At 38.4% G+C, this 21,979-nt stretch overlaps 1 protein-coding gene across 5 annotated transcripts in view; it reads right to left on the bottom strand.

The window, feature by feature from the left end:
* ADD3 (adducin 3) overlaps positions 1–21,979 on the bottom strand; it is a 106,529-nt gene that overhangs the window by 44,386 nt on the left and 40,164 nt on the right. For 3 of the 5 annotated variants that reach the window (XM_085308097.1, XM_085308088.1, XM_085308124.1), the window contains exon 3: positions 19,947–19,991. The exons of 1 other annotated variant lie outside the window; for it this stretch is intronic. The gene's annotated coding sequence lies outside the window, so the exon portion shown is untranslated. Of the gene's footprint in view, positions 1–13,798; positions 13,989–19,946; positions 19,992–21,979 lie in introns of those variants that run through there. One more of the 5 variants, XM_085308115.1, reaches the window with a different exon arrangement.

Here is a 21,979-nt window from a genome sequence, read left to right as displayed (position 1 = left end):
CACTGGAAAGGGAGATGGCTGCAGAGGTTGCATTTGGAGAAAATCAAGTCTGCAGACTTCTAATCACGGGGTGAAAGTCTGTCGGACTTTCCGATACTAAGTAAAAATGGAAAGGTTGATACCTTCTTTAGTTGTAAGAGGACATCTATATTTTGATGAAACTATTTTGAATGCAATGACAAAAAACTAATAAAACAATAGTTTCCTGTTAAGAGTTTCAGAATGAAGGAGGATAAATTTTGTACTATGAAGAATGCTTTTACTTTGCCAATGCTCTTGATTTCCACRTTTATTTTTGTCTCTTTTACAACAGGAAGCTATGACAGGAAGTTCTGAAAGTTCACTCCACAACTACATTTCTGCTTAATATTGAAAAACAGTTTAGGCCTTTACACACTAACTACCAAATTAATTCTGAAGACTAGCCAATGTCTTCTTTTAGCATAGCATCGAGAACAAAGTAAATATTGGGTTAGTTGTAAYGCTTGTTGTTCTAATACTTTAATAGCCTATTGTTCACTTGTGGTTGCCTCAGCAAGATAAAACATCGAAAACCAGCATTTCCTGACAGGAAGTGAATTCCCATTGCGTGTCAGAGGATGTCAGCCAAGATCTCAGCTTCATCGGAGCACAAACCCTCTCTGCAGTTGTAGAATGACAGAAAAAACATCAAGATTTTTATTTGTATTAGTAAGTGATTTGTAGGAACATCTGCTCAACTGAAACTTTGGTGCAGTTTTCATGTTTCACCATTGAAATACTACATAAAAMAGGTCTGTTAAAAAACATATACGTATCTATTCCATTCCACGCATGCTTCCCATTACGATTATCATTACAGATTGCGTATCAGTACACATTTACAGTCCTATAGTTAAAATTAGGTTTATACCTGATCAAAGTTTGTTAAATTGTTCCCTGCCTTAAATTATAAAAATATTGAAAACGTAACAGCTCTAACTACCGAGCCGCAGTAACTCATCAGTGCAGGAAAGGCAGGGATAACCGCTGCGAGCTCAGGGCAGAGCCTCGCCGGCGGCTGGGGCTGCAGCGCTTGCCCAGAGGGGAGGCTGCGGGAACAGGGTTGTCCCACCGGAGCAGCGGTGGCTTGTGGGGGACCTCAGTCGCCCATGGGGAGCTCATCACGATGACGGACCAGRCTCTTCAATAGGGCACGGTGGGAGAACAAGAGACAAGGGGCTAAGCTGAAGCATGAGAAGCTCAGACCGGATACAAGGGAAAGGCGTCTCCGCATGCGGACAGCCAGGCGGCGGGACACGTYGCCCAGAGAGGCAGAAAAACATCCCTGGGCGTTTCTGAGACCCAGCTGGGAAAAGTCCTGAGCCACCTGACCTGGCCTCCCAGCTGGCACCTACTCTTTGAGCAGCAGGTTGGACTAGAGACCTCCTGAGGTCCCCTCCAACCTGAACTGCTCTGTGATCCTACGCTTTCCTTACTGACAGCACGCGTATTTGTATGACCAACACGTAACCTAGTGCTGAAGTATTCGCCGCGGTGGATATTATCTGTAACTGCTCAGATAGGAGAAAGGATACAACAGAGACACAAATTAATCCAACAATACGAGGGAATAYGGTAAGATGAAAAAGTCACTGATTTCATATTTTCACCGTGTGCTCTTGTCCAATCAAGAAGTGCATTCAACATAATTAACATCCCACTAACGAGACATCTGATTGCCCAGTGCAAAGTAGTAATGAACATAAGCTCTGTTTCTATCAAATCTACTAGAAAGATTAAGGGTCTCCTTTCCCATTGATATGAACACACGACTCTCGTTAGCCTTAATAAAAGTATGAAGGGCACATTCAATGAGAGAATCAATTCCCAAGATTGCATAATTAAATTGTGGCATGCTTAAAACATAGTACAGACTGCTAGAAGTTAATCTCTAACAAAACTGTAGTGACAGACCAAATTCTTTCATCATCTTCCTATTAATTTGTTACAGTTTTATTGTACCTAAGATCATCTTACTTGAGGCCAGAAAAAAAATATTCAGAAGAGCTCTTTCTCTTATGCCAAAATTAGGAAAAAGCAAATCATGTAGTGGAAAACTTAGCGAGGAGCTAGGCACTTTTAGRCTGAAAAATACAACTTCAAATACATACTCTCCAAAATTTTAATGCATTGCCCCTGCATGCTACTCTTGACACTACAACATGCAAATTCTTACTTTTGTAATGATACAAATCTGACAGGATGATAGGTTAAAGTTTATCTTTCAGGCTGCTTCCCCTRCATCAGTCAGAAAAGTCTAGTTACGTCAGCCTGCGTCGCTCTCGGGGCTCAGCGAGGCGAGGGAAGGCAGCAGAGTGCTCCAGTGTGGAAACAAYGCGAAACGCTAACGGCAGAACCGCGCAGCCACCTCTTCGGCTAAGCTTTATGAGCCCTCCCAAAACTCTGAGATTACCACTGTATATCGCAAAACTGCACTAGAGGAAAGGCCAAATTCCACAYTGAAAGCATGATTTGCCCTGCAGAAACTGGAAGCTTTTTTGTTTGTTTTTCTCCCCAGCCCACGTTGAACTATTTAAAAATGCTTGGGTGTTTTTTTTGTTTTGTTTTGTTTTTTTGACTCTGAAAATTAGTTTCAATAGGCAACTTTATTTTTTTGGTCACAGGTTTCTATCATAAGAATTAAGGAAATATTTGACATAATTTAAGACTTTCAATGCTCTTATAGTATACGCTAACAAAGGCTGCTTCATACGTCCGCCAGTAGTTTTAAAYGAGAGCAGCCTTCTCCAGTATCCCTTATTACAATGACGGTAGCACGTGGTAGAATATCTAGTTTGCTACTACTTACGCACACGATGAATGTCCATTTAAACACATACTCACAGAAGCTGACCTACTTTGATATCAAAGTCTAAGATACCAAACTACAGTGCAACAATTGCTACAACTGTGTGACCAGTACTGTGATATGTTTAAATGCATCTAGAATTAAATCCAAACTACCTATGCATTTATACTCAACTGTAAAAATCATACTTGTTTTGTWTGACTTTGTAGTTCAAAGTAAAGTCTCATAGGGTAGCACAACAAAACGTGGTACGAGATCACAGCAGGATCGGTTCCCTGCCCGAGCCAGGCATGCTCACGAAAGCCGCTAGCACATCCCGGGGAAACGAGAACCCAGCTCTGCRCAGTTGAAGTTCTGTTTGATTTAAACAGAAGCAGAATCAGATCACATACGCCTCAAATTGTAGCATATAGAACAGAGGAAAACACAGAGTAATTGATTTACAGATCACCCGGATACTAACTACACTGGAAAACAACATTCAAACACAAAAGTTGTAACTCACCAATCATGTCACTACACTGAAGATAAAATGACAAGTTTGAAATAGAAGACAATCAAACTTCAAGACAGAACTTTCTGCAGCATCTATCCCCAACTGCTCTGTCAAATACACAACAGCAATAGCACAAAGCATCTTTATGACAGGAATAAAAGGCTCTTTAAATGCTCCTTTTATTTTTTATTGAATGAACCCACTCTTACACAAAGTTCATGCACCGATGTCTCGAGCTTTAGTACTGCCAAATATGTATTTGATTAGTCAAGTCTTGTAAAGTACATGCAGAAAAATCTGAGATATTTTTTAATTGAATATAATTATTTAACATAGCAAGGCAGGTGGTTGATTAAGACACTGAATTTACTAGTATTTTGAAACATTTAGCAGTCAGTAAAATCCTTGCAAGATTAAAATCTTTTCAATAGTAAGTATTTCAAAAGTAACTGGCAGAATACTTCTCTGCTTAGTTTCAAGGTCACCGCCTAGCCAAAAAAAAAAAAAAAAAAATCAATAGAAGAGACAAAACCCACAAACTCCTCCCAACTGCAGTATTAATCATTTGCATGGTTTATGCAGAGTTGGGTGTTGCCACAGAATTTACARTCTCTACTAGCTATTTTTCTCTTCTATGGAAGCATATTGCACCATACCTCCCAATTGTTTTAAAAATACATATTTATGTACACAGACCTGCAGCTGAAACAAATCACATCAGATGTAGCAATTCTAAAGAAATCTTGTCCTAAATATTTTCAAGTTTATTCATGAGAGAAGGGTGGAGAAAGGAAATACTCTACCCTGACAACACAGTGAAGCTCTRTCTCCAGCAAAAGGGTGGAGAACAAAACCACAGCTACACTGAAGCTGCAAGATTCACAAACACTAACTCATTTACAGGTCTGCAAAGTAAATAATGTCACCAACCCGTCATGTAATCTATTGGAAAATGCAGCTGCAGACTCTCCGGACCACGACATTCATTGTAGGATAAAATTAAATTGCTCATCAACTATACCATTTCCTAGAAACCGAATTTTGCCACTTTTAGTCTCTCAGTCAGATAGGCACTAGATGAAAGTGAATTAGCAACGAAAGAACATCAACCCAGAGCAGAAACCAGTCCTTTTCTAAACTTAGTTTTTAGCAACTTTTTGCACTGCAGYGAAAATTGAAGAGTACTGTTTTCATATATTATTTAGTGCCTTGAAATGGACACAGATATGTTACTGGCCATGAATATAACTGCAGTTCTATCATTTCTTGAAGATTTACCTTTAAGATACATCACAGACAAACCTCAGAGTTAGATTCCTGATACTCAGACCTCTCTGTCAAAACACAAATTGACAAAAACACTTCCCACTAAAAACTCTCCAGAATGCTTTTACATTTTTGTTTTAAACATCTGCCCTTTGTTTTCCAAAACCCAGCCCCTCTTCCAAACAAGTAAGTAACCCAGTGTTGCACAGGAATTTTAATTGTTTCCATAACTTCTGTTACCTGCCAAAAAAGTACTTATTATGACATATACAGGACAGGGTGCCTATGATACAAGCACATTCAATATAAAATACAAATACACATGGCTTATGTAACAGTTAACTGTTGCACAACTGCAGAGACTTCAGAAGAGCCAGACGATGGTTTCTTTGAACCACTGATGAGGGTTTGTTGGAGCATTCTTGATCCTGCAGCTGAGATTTACCATCAAGTTACTTCAGCTCAACATCCCACCTGGCCCACGAACCAGGCTTGGAGTCTACTTGTGCCCTGTTAGCCAGGGCAAATGCAACTGAGGAGTGGAAAGCTCTTGCAGAAAGGCTGAACTAATGAGCAGTACGCTGTGTTGACCACAAGTTCAGTGCAGTCGCACAGACATCTATGAGAGTTTGGCTCACGTGAGGCACTGTGACCGAAACCCTGGCTCCTTTCAATAGCTGTGCAAGATCTTTTTCCAGATCTTGGTCTGTCAGCCTGTCCTCACCCTGCACAGTATTTCTTACCACAAATAATGTCCCTGGTTTCAGCGGGACCTTTGAAACGTTCATCTTGTGGTAGAAGTAATTACACAACACAAGCTGGTGGGGACATTTTCAGAATATCTGCACAACTTCACTTATTTGGCAATTAGGACTAGATCTAAAAAACTTTCTCTAGCGTTTATTTAAGCAAACAATCCATTCTATGTATCACATTATTTATAAAAGTATGCAAAATATGCCCTGGGATAGTTGAAGCTAGGCTGGCAGAAGTGCTTTTGCTACTGGAGCTTAGAGATGTTCTCCTGAGCAAATTACATGCCAGAATAAGCTTGCTAGCAGGGGAGGCCTACCAGTTTCCCTAAATGCAAAAGCTATTTAAAACTGTTTAAAAAAAAGAAAAAWATCTCTTGGGGACATACAGGGTTGATGCTAGCAAAATATTATCTTCAACAATAGATACTACATTTTTTCCACTGATTTTAAAAACAAAGACAGCATGCTGCAGTTTGACACCATTATGTTTACAGTCTATCTTTGACATTTTTTGATTTGTGATGGGTGGTTTGTTTTTGAATTGTTAAGGGTAAGGTGAAGCCTTGAGGCTGACACGCAACACTGTTGATAACATGCGCATTTTCCAACCCTGTGATAAATTTCCCATAACTGCTGGCTTGGAACATGATTGACTTTATGCAATTTGACTATTCAATATTTGAATACAGTAGCACCAGTCCACGTGAAATAACAGCTCCAAGGCTATAGATGAAAGATGAACAATTTCAGAACCGATTACTGATTTTCAGTGCTCAATTTAAAACTCCTTGAAGCAGCCAGTTTTCAGAAGACACTGAATCCTGCTTTCAGATAGTCTAATCTCCCTTAAAAGATACTTCAAGCTAGAAATTCAGCCAGAAGCATCTTTTGGAGGACACAGTAAGAGCTTCAATACTGCCATTAATAGCAGTGGTTGTCACAGCTTTAGACATGTTTTATTTAGTATGTAAACCCAAATAAATTTACATACTTCAGTAATTTTATAATCACTGCTGCTGAAAAGGTCTATGTTGTTTTCAAAGTCTAAAAAAACTTGCCTGTCACAGCTGCAAAGGAAATGACAAGAGAAGAAAAACATAGTCAGTATATATCAGCAATTAATTCCATCCACAACTGCCCAGCTGTTTGTGCATGGAAGAATCAGCCTGTTTCCTTTCAGGGCTTTTGCCACTGAAAACTGATACCGCACTTTCAGAGACGCAAGCTGTTTGTAACACGTTAGGAATGTGCACTAGATCACACAAAGCTGAAGAAGAAATGAAATCCAGACCTGACTGACTTTGCAGTCTGCCAGCATGCTGTATGTATCTACATTACGAGGATAAAGTTATCTGAGGGAGTGGGAGACAAGCRGGAGGGGACAGGAATGGCGAACTGCCAGCAGAGTCAGATTAAGTGTGTTGAATGGACACTATTGTCATTTACTGGCAACGGCGAGGTGTGACATTCTCAGAAATCCACATGTCCGTGGCATGTTAACTCTGCCAAGATATTTTTATTTCAGCTGCTTGCCAGACAGGTAGATTTGTGGACATTTCAGAAGAGTTGTTACTTTTACTTTTGAGTAGTACTTGCACAGCGGAACTGCTGGAGACTTGGCTCCACCTGTATGCTTAGCTAGAGTAAAAGATTTCAGCCATAACAACGCTTGCAGTCCTGAAATGCTAGCGCTTAAGGCAGAAGAATTGAAGAATTTAGCCTCTAGAGTGAGCCTTTCCTATAATTCCCCCCCCACACACACACACCCTCAATTTCAGGAAAGGCACAGAACAAATAAAAAGAGGATGCTGTCTGTAACACCTAGAAACCCCCACTGTTCCCAAGCACCCGGAAGTTTCATCCCACTCTGGAATGAATTCACCAGACAACATGCACAGCTTATCTTTTTCCTTTCTAACATATTGGGGGGGAAAAAAAACAAAAAGTAAAACAAAACAAAACCACCACCTTTTTCCTCCCTTAACCCAAATCAACCCCCATTCGGGAACTCTAAGTTATCTCTATGGATTCCTTATTGCTGGGTAAAACCAGACACAACAGACTCTTACTCTCTATTGCTGGCATTTATCCTTCAGCTCCAGCAATATCAGTAGAAAAAGCGCTCCTTTGATCTTCAGTAATGGCAGGTCACTTTTTGACTTGCTGGATCAATGAACAAGAAGGAACAACTCAACCTGTGTTGCACAGGCCTTTGGAAGAATGATCAGGATAAGGTAATATTAGTAAGAAAACATTTGTGTTTGACAAGTTTGAAGAGCAATACCTAAAGTAAAAAGTAACTATCGAAGGGCCACCTCTCTTCACAAAAAGGCATGATGAAGTACCATCTTGCATATATTCAATAAAATGGGTTTACTAGAACTATAGGCACCAGTAGATCAGTGCACCAGTGGGGAGAGGAAAAAAACTGCAGAAATAAAGATTGCGATATTACATCCATATCCGATGAAACAAACATGAGAAAATGTTCTTTAGCAAGTAAAATTCAGTATGTAAACACCACCTTTTTAAGTATGTCCTATGTTTCCAGAAGCTTGGTATCATCTCTGGAACTCCTACAGAAGTATGCAACCTCTTCAGCAGGAAACACCAGAAGTAGAGAACTTTTGCTGCTCAATGTTCTTGGGCAATTCCACTGGGGGATGATTCCTGCCTTGTTTATCACCTGCCTCACCAAAATTAGAGCTTCTCGTACACTACACACCTACAAGAAAAAGTTTCTCTAAATGATCAATCCAGATTTACACCGGGGGATGGAAGGGAAGGATAACGAAGGAGGYAGAAGCAGGATCACACAACATTTGGACAGATCAAGCCCAGGAGCTCTAGGGCACCTACCCCAACTTACCAAACCTGTTAATTGCCTTTACAGAGAAAACACTTAAACCAAAACACACACACAAGCAAATGCCAAAATATAGACAACTCCCCTCAAACACTTCACTTGTCATAAACATTAAGCAATAGAAGATAAAATTCTTTATTAAAAAAATTTTTTTTTTCCTCTAAACATCCCACAGGATTAAAGACTTTTAGACCTATTATCTCAGACTTGAAGGTATTCCAGCAAACTAGGGGATGCTGACAGTATCGTAGCTGTCTCTTGAGAAACCCATGGCTGAAAAAATGACTCTAAACTCACCTGTACTTATTAGAATGTTTATCAATACAATATTAACCTATTTCAAAATTGTTCCTCAAGCTCAGTTAACAGTAATATTTTRATAGAATACCACGTAAATACTGATGTGGGTTAAAAGTGACAACAGAGCCAACATCACTAACCCCGTGAAACCCCTCTGGGCATTATGAACAGAAACACTCTAGAGAATCTTCAAGGCATACACGTGCTGGCTGGCTAACCAAACGCGACTGTTAGCACACTACTCTTTTCCTTTTTTCTTCTACAGAGCATCATTCGTTCTTGTGCAGCAAACCTATCCAGGATCTTAAAAGCACACAAACCCCTTCTGTTATCTCAGAAGTAAACACCACAATGTTTTTGCTCTTAAGGCTTTAGAATTTAAATTCAGGCACAACGTTTCAAGCTGAAGATAAAGCAACTAAGACGGAAAGTCCGATGCAGAGTGCTTCAAACCTGGGTACCACTTCTGTCCCAAAACAGATACAAGCGTGATTGCATAGGAGGGGGTTACACTGGTGCATAGTTCTCACATAGATTTTCTAAACCCATTCAGCATTCTTTTTTTCTTTTATTAGAATTATTTACTGTGTAGTTAATCTGTATTCTTCACATTCAGCCATAGCATAAGCAAATGGTACTAATGACTGGGCAGCACAGAYAGTGCTGGAGTAACAGAAATACAGAAGCTGCCCAATAGCGCCTAGAAATACTTACGCTGGGTAATGGAAAAGGATAAAAARCTCTCACTTGACCTTGCAGGAGGGTTTTAGTGGGCAAATAACCATAGTTTCTATTTTATCAGTAAATAATCTATGAAATATTGCAGACAATTTAGATTYGATAGAGGCGGAAATCTGGCACAAAGCTGCCCAAGGATTAGAGTTCCCAATCTGAAAGGGAAATTCTTCGGTACTAAAGAAATAAAATTCTCATTCATCTTTCATATTATGTATAACCTATATAAAATTAACATTTTAATTTTCAACCCTATCTTCTAGAGTGGGATTCATTTTGTCTAACTTTAGATTTTTAAAAAACATTTGAATTCATTGCATAGCCTAGTTGAAGAGTTGCCTTAGGTTGAAGGAATCATTTTCTAGGCTTCATCATCTGCATTGACTACACTTAAAGATTATTATGGAAGTACATAATTCACAAGTAGACATCCATATTGAAAACATTTAAAGTTACACAAGATGCATGTGGCTCTAACACACTAGACAGGTACATGCAAGGCCGAGGAAATACTTGGCACAAACAGGTCACTAAGTACTAAAGAAGAAAAATRAAGATAGTGGATTTAAAAACAAGAATTAACTCATTAAATTCTTACAATTCACACAGCACCAGAGCTGTATATGTTTGCATGCATTTTTCCATGCAGCTCACTAATTTCAGAGGTAAAGAGGTCTGTCATATTGACCCAATCTGACCTACATAAGGCTGCCATATAACATACACAGTAATTTTTGCATTTGGAGACGAGACAGTGTGAAGTGAATTCACAGCAGCTACCAAGTAAATAGAAAGATCTGGCAACAGCAGTGTGACTGCAGACACACAGCTAGAATATGCGGTGAGAGTGTGTCACCAGGCAAACAGGCTTTCAGAACACCGAGCTCAGCAGCTAGCAATGTAAGAAATATTAAGTGAAAAATACATATATGCTTGAACGTAAAGTATAAAGCAAAAAATTATCAACATTCAGGGAAGGGAGTGGGAGGAAAGGTGAGGACAGGAGAGGATTTGTGATAATACAGGTGTATTTGATTGGGAAAAATTATTTCCATGGAGATTACTATAAAGCAAACAAAGTTTAAAAGGAAATGGTGGTTAACCAGTTCCCTAAAATATTTTTCAAGCAACTATAATATATAATGCCTCTCTTCCCCCTCAGTAAATGCTTGAAAATTAATGTACACTTCAAAGACTTCAAATTTTCTATATTTTATTACTGCTATCATGAAAAGATAAATTGAGCTGAAGACTTAGCAACTATGTTACAGAATTCACACACACTTCTGGGCCTCACCACAGTATTAAATATTTATATTTCAATGTTACTTTGACAYGTAAATAAGCAAAGGACTCTTTTATATGAAAAATCTTTTAATAGTCCATGTTGAAAATTTAGTTAAAAAAAAAAAATCATCCCAAATCCATCAGCCTACTACAACTATGTTTCATCATACTCATTGAAATACCAAAGTTACAGCTGATTTGAAATCTGTTTTGGTCAAACTTAATTTATACTCAGTGCCTTGATACACAACTCAATCTTTTCTGTCCAAGTTGGCAAGATCAATGGAAAACACGCAACGTTATAAATTACGGCAAAGATGAAAGAATTTTTGAATACTTCCCTAAAGCATGCCAGTTTATCAGCATCCATCTACAAACAGGCATTTTCTTTCACGTGACAAAATTTATGGAAAATAACAAGGTCAAGCTTGATAGTATACGTCTTAAAAAAAATAGCATGAATTTATCTACAGTATTTCCCCAAAGCTAGAAGGATAAACTTGATCAAAGAAAACATTTCAGTGGAAGTAACTTGACTCTTCTGAACCCTTTCCCCATTTTGCAATCACAAACCCACAAAACYAGTATGCAGCTGAAAGAAGTAGGAGAGGGCCTTTCATCCGGTCTAGCATATCTGTTTTATTTCAAAACCATCTCACCATCACTAAGGGATTAAACTTTATACAGATTGATGCTACATATACAGAGGATTTTCTCAGTTACTTAACTTTTTAAATATCTTCAGGTCATCAGCAACTTCATGTAGTCAGTGACACGCCAAATCTTCCCACCTAGGAAGGGAAGTAGCTGAAAAAAAAGCTTGAAACACACAGCCCTATGGCTTTGTACAACTGTTCACTCTTTCAAAGGAGCAGCTATTGAAACAAATGCATCAAACAGCTCTTGCTTTTAATCAGATATTTTTCTCTTTTGCACAAAATGTGACCTTCACAAAATGCCTATATTCTCTCTCAAGCCACACATTAATACACACATGATGARTTAGCGGGGAAAAAACCCTGATATTCCATTCTAATACAGACTTTTAAGACTGAAGAAACTTGTATTAGATCTCTGCACAACGTTAGACATTTTAAAGAGGCTGTACATAGGGAAGAACTTGGATGAAGCCAAAATTAGTCCAAAAACTCTCCTTCCTGAACACTGCTGCTAGAAGGAAGACACTATACCTTATCCACTTTGTGTCCTCTTACCAGTAATGGAGCATCACAGACTTGGATTTCATACTTGTCTACTTATTAACCACCCTACCTTCACCACTAAATGAGTTTCTACTTGCATTTTGCAGTCAGAATTTGACCAAAACAAACAACAACAAAAAAACACATCTAAAGCAATATAGGTCTGTAGGCACGGATTTGACCACACACTGGAAATTTTTTGCGCTTGAGGCAATACAGTTTATTTCAGTCCACTATTTCTTATGAGCTATTTGTTTACTGACATCAATCTATTTAACAAAGAAAAAAAACGTTAGGCTGCAGCACTGCACAGTGCTTCTGGTTTTTAAATAAGTATATCTGCCATAAAGTTACATGATTAGAGAACAAAGATGATCGCTTTTTTTTATATATTTTATACCACTAGCAGTTTCAATTCTGCAAGTTGAAAGGGAAGAAAAGAGACCCAACTAACCRCATGTCCACCATACAGCTAAATACCACATACATGCAATGTACATGCTCRCTTTTCCCAAATCATATGATAAATGATATAAGCCCACCCGTTTACCAGTTCTGTGGTTTTCATCGGTTTTAATAACACCTACCAGCTTTCCTGTACAGGCTTCGTCTGCAGTCCCCTGACCACTTCTGGGATGCTTCYGATCTACTCAAATCCTGTTTGCCAACTCTCACGCCTCTAACCCTCAGGTACCCCTAAGTAACAGGGAGCAGTTGACAGATCAGCATTTTCACCTAGCTTGCGGAAGCTATCTCGACCATCACTAAAGCTACCACTGACAAAACAGAGAGTGGTCCCAGAACCACATTCACTAAAGTACTGAGAACGACTGATATTTTCTGAAAGTACTTGCTTTTACAAGTCTGAGACACGTACGAACAGGTTTCCTCTTCYGAAAACAAGCATGAAATTACCTCCTTTTATACCTTTCAAATATCATGTTAGTGCTCCAAATATCAGATGATTTGTCCAACATATTATAACCAGGGTGGTTAAAGTCATTAATAATACTTCTAACCATGCCATTCATAAAGACTGCATATCTTTCTCCACGTTTAGGTGTCGGCAGCAAGCTATAGCTGCCCCAGCTGACCACCGTGAAGAACTCCTGAATGCATGCAAAGTGGCCAGTGAACCGGGCTCAGGCTTACTCTCCGTTAGACATCTCTTCCCCTACCCCTTTCCACCCACACTCTTGTCAGYGCAAAGACTGTGCAACACAAAACACCTTCTGTAGCACTCCATGCTGATAAAAAGCAAAACAGAGACGATACTCTGTTAACTGTCTCCGAAGGTAAGTCCTAAAGGAAGTTCCCTTACGGGAACCCCAGCTGTAAATGACCTGACTGACATTATTTTAACAGGATGTGACAAGACATATAACTAAACCAAACGTTAAAAAGTAGTTCCACATTGAGTAAAGTTAAACACAAAGTCTTCTTTATGAGAATCATTGCTCATTCAGACAAAAATTAAAATTCATCTGTGAAGAAATATATCCATCTTCWGAGCAGAAATGCAAAAAGCTGTCTGCTTATTAAACTGACTTTTTAAGTATCAACATTTGGTAAGGCGGCCATCATTACTAAAAACAGCTCTATGTGTGAAGGAAAAAAAAATATCCTAAAAGCATGCTGTTGCTGAAAAGATTAGATCAGTATTTAGCAGAGGAGAGTTTTAAGGCTTATCCCTACTTTGGAAAAAGTTCAATTTTTAAAYAGTTATTCTTCATTCACAACACTCAGCCTAAAAATGAACATAGCCAAACCAGAGAGATTTTTTTTTAAAAAAAACACTCCACCATAAAGTAACCTGACACATATTTAGTTACATTTATTTTTTAGGTTCACAAAGCTATGGTATTTTTGACAAATCAAAACAGAAGAATAACTCCTGAATGAAGGAACAATTTTAAAATCAGTACAACGYGGTAGAGATAAGGTTACATATTTGATTCAATTTAGTTAATAGTTGTTAATAATTTTAGAGAATGCTAGCAAAATGGAGTAATTATGCCTTTGGGAAGGAACATTTAAACTAAGTCCTTTTTGTTTTCCTACCGTTACGAGTCCATTGATTTAACAAATGCCAGTTCAGAAATCGGAATCAGTATTAATTCCAGCATTGTACAGAAAGAGCTGAAATTTTGATCAGCACGTCACAAACAGCCGAATAACTGTATCAGCCTCTGGACTCCCAAGAGCTGGTCTTCATTAATCCACAACCTCCACACTCTGCACTRCTAGCTTTTAAAAGACTGCTAGCATCAACTGAAGCAGCTGAACATCGACAAGCTTTCTGCACGGTGAAAATCCTGAACGCCACCCCCTTTCTCCTCCTCTAGTCAGCAACGTTTCCTCCCTTAGAATTCCTGCTTGAAATAACAGCCACGCTTTTCTGACCCCAAGTGCAATCAGAAACTTTACATTAACATTGACTYCTTCCTTCTCCTGCCTAGCATGGAGCTGCTTTATCACACAGCCCAAGGAATCTGACAGGGAAAGYGATATAGAAATTTATCTGCTGCCAGAAAACTGCTTCCATGATAGGGGCATAGGAAGGAATGGGAAAGCAGCAAAAAGCAATCTAACACTCTTCAACACTTTCCAGACACTGGCAGGAGGGGGCAGGGGAAAAAACAACATAAATAAATAAATAAATAAATAAAAATCAATGATTCAGGATTTTCACACAATGAACAGAAATGCCTTCCACAGATGCACTGGCTGGAAAAGTCTGAACATCCTACACCCAAAACCGCAATGGAAAATTTTTATCTTCAGAAGTTCTTCGTAAACATTAGAATAGAAATGTATTTGAAAAAAATATATGGATCTTAGCTTCAAATAGTCTACTAACTCTTCAAAAAGCAGTAGGAATTTGGATAAGCCTTCCCTACTACTATGGATCACAAAAGCAGCAACAATTCTAGGAGGATCCTAGGAAGATAGTTTTTCTGCTTTATTTTAAAAGCTTCCTCATCTTCCACCACTCGTTCTGCCCTTACAGCTTTGCCCCCGTGAGAGAAGCGGTGCGAGTGATAAGGCTTAGTCTGATCGTTCCAGAGAACCTTTGCTTTCCGCTCCCTTGAGATAAAGCAATTGTCAACTTGGTGCTTAAGATATGAAGAACCATTACTTTGTAATGGGAATCTATACAGAAAATGCTGTTTTTCAAAGAAAACCCTTTCATATGCTACACACAGCAGGTGCTTTTTTTAGAAGAAAGGCAGCAACTACAAACAAGATAGGCTTTTTTTTTTTTTAAAAAAAGTCCTCTTTGATTACCTTGGTTTGCACAATACATGTCCTGCATTGGATTTCATTTGTTTATGAATATCTGGGCATTGCTCCAACGCTTTGATGCGACTGATCACAGCAAAAAGTTCACTTCAGCATACGAGTATTACCACCAGCAGAGAAAGCTGGACTGGTGGAGGAGATGCCTATAAAGCGTAAATGTACAGTGCACATTTTCCTGTACGCTACGGGACATGGTTGTGACCGGTCAAGCAAATAGCAGCTGAATTCCAAAACGGTTCTTCATCTGAAAAGGAAAGACATCTAACAGATGAAGTCCTCCATTTCCAGAAAAGTACATAAAAATACAATTGTCTTCACACTATATGTAGATGTTTTTTTTTTCCTTCCTCAACACTAAGTGAGGAAAAAATGCATCAACACAGTGAAAATACAGGAAAAAAACCCTGCTATCTGCAAATTCAAATCTTTAGTGAGCAGATTAAGTCAAAGACCCACACTCTTCTGTATTGTAACTTTTCATGTTAAGAAACAAACAAACAAAAAAACAAACAAACAAAAAAACTCTCCTACTTCAAACTGATTCACTGCAGAGAATTAGACATTAGATTTCCATGTTATTTTATGGAATGTGCATGACCTCAATTGTGGTTTTAATTTTATGTTTGTTAACAGCCTGCATGACTAACTTCTCTTCATGAATACTGATGGGAAAGACATTTAAGGCAGGGATACAGCTGCATCTCATACTCTGCTTTGCACTCAGGCAGAAACGACAGAGGCACACCTGCACAACTAAAATGACCGACTAAAAAACCTGGCTAAAACACAAGAGCTTATTGGGTGTATGGCGCCAACAGCTTGCTGGGGCACTCAMGTCATCTTCAGCAGCAGAGTCCTGGGCCTCCTCAATCCTAAAGAAGGCGCTGGGTTGGAAACGGATGCAAGGAAGAACATACACAYAAACATGAAACAAGTGTATCTAGGAATAAGCACCTATTAAACAGCTTCCATTGCTCAAGTGTGGGACAGGGTGCACTTAAATCTGTTTTGAGTCAATATTAATCAGAATTCAACCTTATTGATCTGGAAGGGCAAGGGCTGGTAGAAAAAGAGATCTAAACTATATCTAAAGAGATGGTAGAAAGAAGGATGTGTTGAAAGAGGTGTTGAGAGAGGAGGGAAAAAAAAGGGCACTCAAGAGCATGCTTAAAGTAATACCATAAACAACATCTAGTCTCTGCTTAGGTTCAGGAAGCATAGGGGCCCAATAGCACAAGCACTACAGCAGCCTWGTCAGAAGCATGACCTTTGCCAGCACTAGTACAGCCATTCTTCCCAAMAGATATGCTCTGGTTATCATTTTTGTGAAGAACTTTAGGGTAGAGACAAAAACAATTGGTTAACTCTGACATTGGTAATATGTAAAATAATTTGGCTAATTTGGTAACAGTTCTAATCTAGCATACACTAATCTTTTCCTCAGTACTGAGTACCAACACCAAAACCTAGAAACATGCTTCATATTATGAGAACGCTAATGAGACATTGCATACTACTCTTAAAAACATAAAATTCAAGTTTACAAACTGCTAGAATCCCAAAGCAGAGGTTTGAGACTGTTTTGGAAAAAGGCTCCAACAGTTCCTGCACTACTATAACAACAACTACTCAAGGTCAGAGCTCTCCTTATATGAACCACATGGGAGAGGAAAACTGATTGGAAATGGGGCTAGCCAGTTAATTTTTAACACTGAATTTTATTTAACCAGGTTAAACAGCTGTGGATAATGCCATCTGCCTGTCTATATTTTAGAACAGGTTTTTTGGGTGAGGGTCTTGCGGGGGCTGGGGTGGGCAGGCTCCGACYAAAAAGCCCCCCACAATTTAGGTGAGAAATTTGAACATGGATTTAGATTAATCTTACATCTTACTATATTTTTCTACCCTTTGCTTGTAGTCTGTTCCTCAAACAGAGCAGGCAATAAGGATGTTGTTTTATCATGCTCCCCTACCTTTATACTGTGAAGCACCCAACTGGAGTTATTAAATAAGCTCATAAAACCCCCAGGTTACACTTGTCTTCATTGGCAGCTTTGCCTTTCAAGTGCGTTCTACTCCTATTAGRAGAATCAGAAGCCTTCCTCAGGCATTACTGTCTCTCAAGATCAAGGAGGATCAAACTCCAACTACACTTTATGGAAAACTTCTTTCAGTTCATACCTTTTTCAAACTGTATGGTCAGTTTAAACAATTGAATGAGACAGTGTATTTTTAAAACCTGAAACTATATGCGAGCCTGGAATCCAAATACAGGAATTCTTTCTTTTGGGCACTCCTGAAATAAATGCTCCAAACACTGAAAATCCATCAGTATTAAAAAAAAGAAATTAAAGCTTAAACAGCATAAGGTAAATTATGAATAAAGAGTCTCTTCTCACAAGAAAAAATTAAAAACCAAAACCCATTTGTTCTCAATATGCAYGTAGCAAAAAGATAGGTGTGAATTCTGCTTCAGACAAAAGAGAATCAAGACACTTGGTATATATTAAGCAAAAAAAAGTTATTGCAAAGAAAGAATAATCTTATATGTTCTTCTAAATCTTACGCTTAACAGCAGTTTCTTAAATGGCTGGGAAAGTTTGCAGTTGGGAGCCAGCCACATGTTATTTATCAATGCTTCAAATGCAGGGTGAGCAAGAGAGGCCAAGTCTGGTTCCCTTTGCAATAGGGAAAATCTCTTTTGAAGTCTTTTTGAGGGACTGACAGGGGAGAAAGTGTCAGGAAAAGGATCTGACAGGTTCTGCACAGTCAGGGGCACGAAAATGTTTGGAGTAAAATCTCTTGTCTAAATTGGGCAAAGAGATAGAAACCTCTCCTTCCACTGGAGGAACCACATGAAAGGTTTGAGACTCACTTGTATCTTTTTTTTCCAGCTATGCATGAATTCTTCTTTATGCTTCTCATCTTACCAGGAGTCTGTTCAGGGAGAGGTCAGTTCAATGCTGAAGTGAGAGGAGCATGCGTTAGGGCTTCACGTACAGCAAACAGTCTCCTAAGTTCCCAGGAAAATGACTTGCATTTCAGACAGCTCAAGTATTACAGAAAGCCTGAATTGAAAGGTGGAAGAGGCTGCATGAATGATCTTAAGTAAAGTCAGATAGCTATGTAATCGCTCCGCTTCTTGAAATGAAAAGCATTATTAATGAATCACTTGATATTGCTGTTTTACTGTGGGACATAATGTCTTTCCCGTATTTCTACGCAAACAACAGCCTGAGAAGTTTTATATTGCCTGCAATTTAAGCACAGGTATCCACTAGCAGGTCAATAAACTAGACACATTTTTATTAGCACTGAAGTTTTGTTGTTTTTCACTTCCCACAATCTGGAGACACCATTTAAAAGGAAAACATTCATTTCTTTCCTCAGTCACAAAGATAGAACAAAGATTTGATATAACCAGTCTCTAAAAACTGTAGAACTTCCATATATTCTTATCCATATCAAACTGTTTTTGTATGCGTTGCACGAACAACCTACAGTTCTAAAATATGCAGATTTAGTATAAACTTCTCCACAATGCAGAAAGCGCCAGAGCTCACTATACCACTCATAAGTAACAATTTCATATATCCGTGGTGAAAGAAGACAGCTTAGTATCTCAGCATTCAATTTAAAGTGTACATAAATATGTAGTTTTTAAATAAAAGCTTACTATCAGTTTTATCTTTTTATAAGTGATAATGTTTTGACTCCTTCCTTGTTTCTGAGTCACAGAATTGTGTTTGCAAGGTATGCGTAGTGTTCTACAGGTAGAAGACAGGCTATTGAAAAGAGCTTCTATTCTAACTTAAAATAAATAAAATCAACAGGCACAGATGATTTTGTCTAAATCTTTCCTTCCAAGCAAGTTTCTTCTTTATGTCTCTGATTATTTTATTTGGGAAGACTGAATTAAAACAAAGAACCCCCCACCTCAAACTAGCACCAGAGCAGATGCGTTATCAATCAACAACAGCCCAGCAAATACAGGATACAATTTTAATGAGTTAGAAAAAATTTGCAAAAAATTACACAGAAACGGGGAGTAAGAAAAAAAACTGAAAAGGGTTCAAAAGACTAGAATGCTAACAAAATCTGATAAAGAGGGTTGTTTTAAAATAGTCTTACCATCATTAAGATATCAGCCACTAAAACTTGAGTCATAAAATTTTTTGTCTTATCTTAATCAAGGATGGGAAAATTGTAGAAAATACCCATATCAAAATATGATAGATAAGAGAACAGGCACTAAAAATCTTTAAAGCACTGCAAGAACATTTACTGCCAACTAAGACCACAATATAACATATCCTACATATACACCAGAGTAACACTTACTAGTCAAGACGATATGAAAACTTAATAGTTCTGTACTTATAAAATAGAGGCTACTATGTAGGTTTTCATGTCTTCAGACTTCTCCTTTTGCATCTTTAGGAATCTTGAACATAATGGTATGTGATATGCTGAACTGTAACTTATAACAAACATCAAAACCACAAGCAATAGATTCATTAATGTTTGATGATACTTATTGTCAATTAGTTAGTGAACCCATTTGTAGACATACGTAATAGTCACCTCAGTGTGGCTAGAATTTGAAGAATATCTTGATATCCTTACACATACAAAGTTTCATATTTACAGCAAACATTATTCAATATTGTTCAGATTCTTGCATACAATCCAAAGCTGATGTGCAATTTCTTCCCACAACAGTATTTCTTTACATAACGTGAAAGAGATTAAAAAGCACAAACACATATATATGTTAATAAAACCACTTTGAAGTGGCARCTTGCTAATTCCCCACCCTGTCCTCCCCTCACCCTCATTAAAATAATTACACTAAGCAATGAGCAAGAACATAACTAAGAATCCAAATAAYAAAATGTTTGGGTACCTTGATTTTTTCCACAGCTCTCTGTGCTCCGCTAATGCAGCTGACCTGTAATGTAGAAGAAAGAGGTCACTGACTCCTAGTAAGCTTTTCAATATTGCTGTAATATACTGTACACTTAAAACTTAAGGAAGCATTAAGATGATCCACAAAAAGTTTCTCAAACTTTTTTCATAATAGCTCATTGAATTACGTTTTATTTTGACAACATATAAAACATTCTACATATAAATAATCTCAAAGTGAAGCCTAATTTAAGAGCCCGTTGATGAACGCCTGGCTTGGAAAGAAGTCATTTTGCCTAATTCACACCRGGTTATGGACCAGAGAGTAAAATGCAGCCTACCAGCTGAATTCTCCTGATGGCAGAAAATAATAAATGCAACCCACAATTCCTCTTCTAGCCCAGCAAAAGTGAGAGTTTAAAATAGCCCATCAACTGCCAAACTCCTGAGAAAGCAGACTATGATTAGGGAGGGGAATAAAAGAGAGGAACACAATACATTGCTCTGAAGTCTGGCGGCTTCGTAACGGCTCGCGTACAAAGTTCATAAGGAAACAACGGTCTTCTCCGGCCCTTGCAGAGAACCGAACAGCAGCGAGTTTTCCTCTTGCTCCATCCTTAATCATGAAAGTCAACTGACTAAATAAAATAGCACAACTGTGTGCTTCTATATTCTTTTGTATTATTGTACTGCAAATGCATCCCTGGGCTCTGCTACCTGTGCTGGCTATCTCATTAGTACACTACTAAAGCCTGGATTATTTAATGCTAAGTTTCAACCCTAAAGAATGAGTTTCTGGAAAAAAAAAACAACATGCACCATAAATAAGCAGAATTACAGAAAATTAATTTAAAATACACTACTGTTGCAAGATACTCCAAAATAAAAACAAAAACCACCAAAAGAGCCACGCTTGAAATAAAAAAACTATTATTACACATGTACTCAAATAGTGCATTTTCCCAGAATTGCTTTGTTTAAAAAGGAAAAAAAAGTCTTTTTCTCACTCACTTGAAAAATAATAGATTTTTCCATACGCTTATATTTAGGAATGAACAATGTATTCAGCATTAATACAAGTAAACAGGCACAGACCTATTTCATCTACCYTCAGGTCTGACGGGAATAAAAATTTAAGAGTGACAGAATCATAGCTTAGCTAGGTGCTCYTCTTTGTGGAATTAGGGCATATTTGCCCATTTTTATCTCCTGTCAACTGCTCCCAGGAAGAGTCTGCAAAACCATAGCAGCRACTAGAAAAAGAGACTGGAGAAAGAAGTGGAAGTATACTGGCATCAGAATGTCCTGTTTAAAGTAGAAGCACTCCATAATTTAAGTAACGTAAGCACTTTAATATGACTGTTCATTCTTGGCCTGAGCACAGTTTATCTTTCATCTACTTCACACTACTGGAGATAACAGAACGCTATTTCTATGGAAAGTTCCTTATATGTTATTTTAAGTGCAGCCTTCATCCACAATAAGAGATCTCCTCTTACGCACTAGCCGCTACTGTTTTTAGAGAGCTTCTACAGAGCACTATCAGATCCAAAAATTTAATATTCTCCTTAACAGCCCCATGACTGGCAAAATTTCCTAATTACAATGTCTGACAGAACRCAGAAGCCTGGGTTTATCAGGATGTCGACCACTGTTTTAGTCTTCCCCACCACTCATTACTGCCATAGAGCAGCACGGTACCACTCATTTTGGCTGGGTTACGCTTGCTCCATGCAAGCATGGGGTACATGGACAGCACCCAGCAACGAGCCCTGGATGAGCCAAAGCCTCCAGAGCTGATGGCCAAAAGAGGTCACAACAGAACCAGCTGAAGGCAGGAATCTTAGGGCAAAGAAAACATATGATGCACTTTTGAGCAGATTTTTTTTTGCTGCCACTAGCTTTTCACTCTACTCCCGCTTTCCTCTTCTCCTTCTCAGAGTCACTCCACATACTTTCACAATATCTTCTTCCCTCCCCAAATTTAAAATTCCTATCATCAAAAAAATGCTTCCACAATTGCAAAGCTAC

The sequence above is a fragment of the Rhea americana genome, unplaced genomic scaffold (assembly GCF_003343005.1).
Source record: "Rhea americana isolate MKP2758 unplaced genomic scaffold, rheAme1 scaffold_104, whole genome shotgun sequence".
NCBI lineage: Eukaryota > Metazoa > Chordata > Aves > Rheiformes > Rheidae > Rhea > Rhea americana.
Note: the sequence above shows the minus strand (reverse complement) of the source record. Positions and strands in the feature narration are given on the sequence as shown.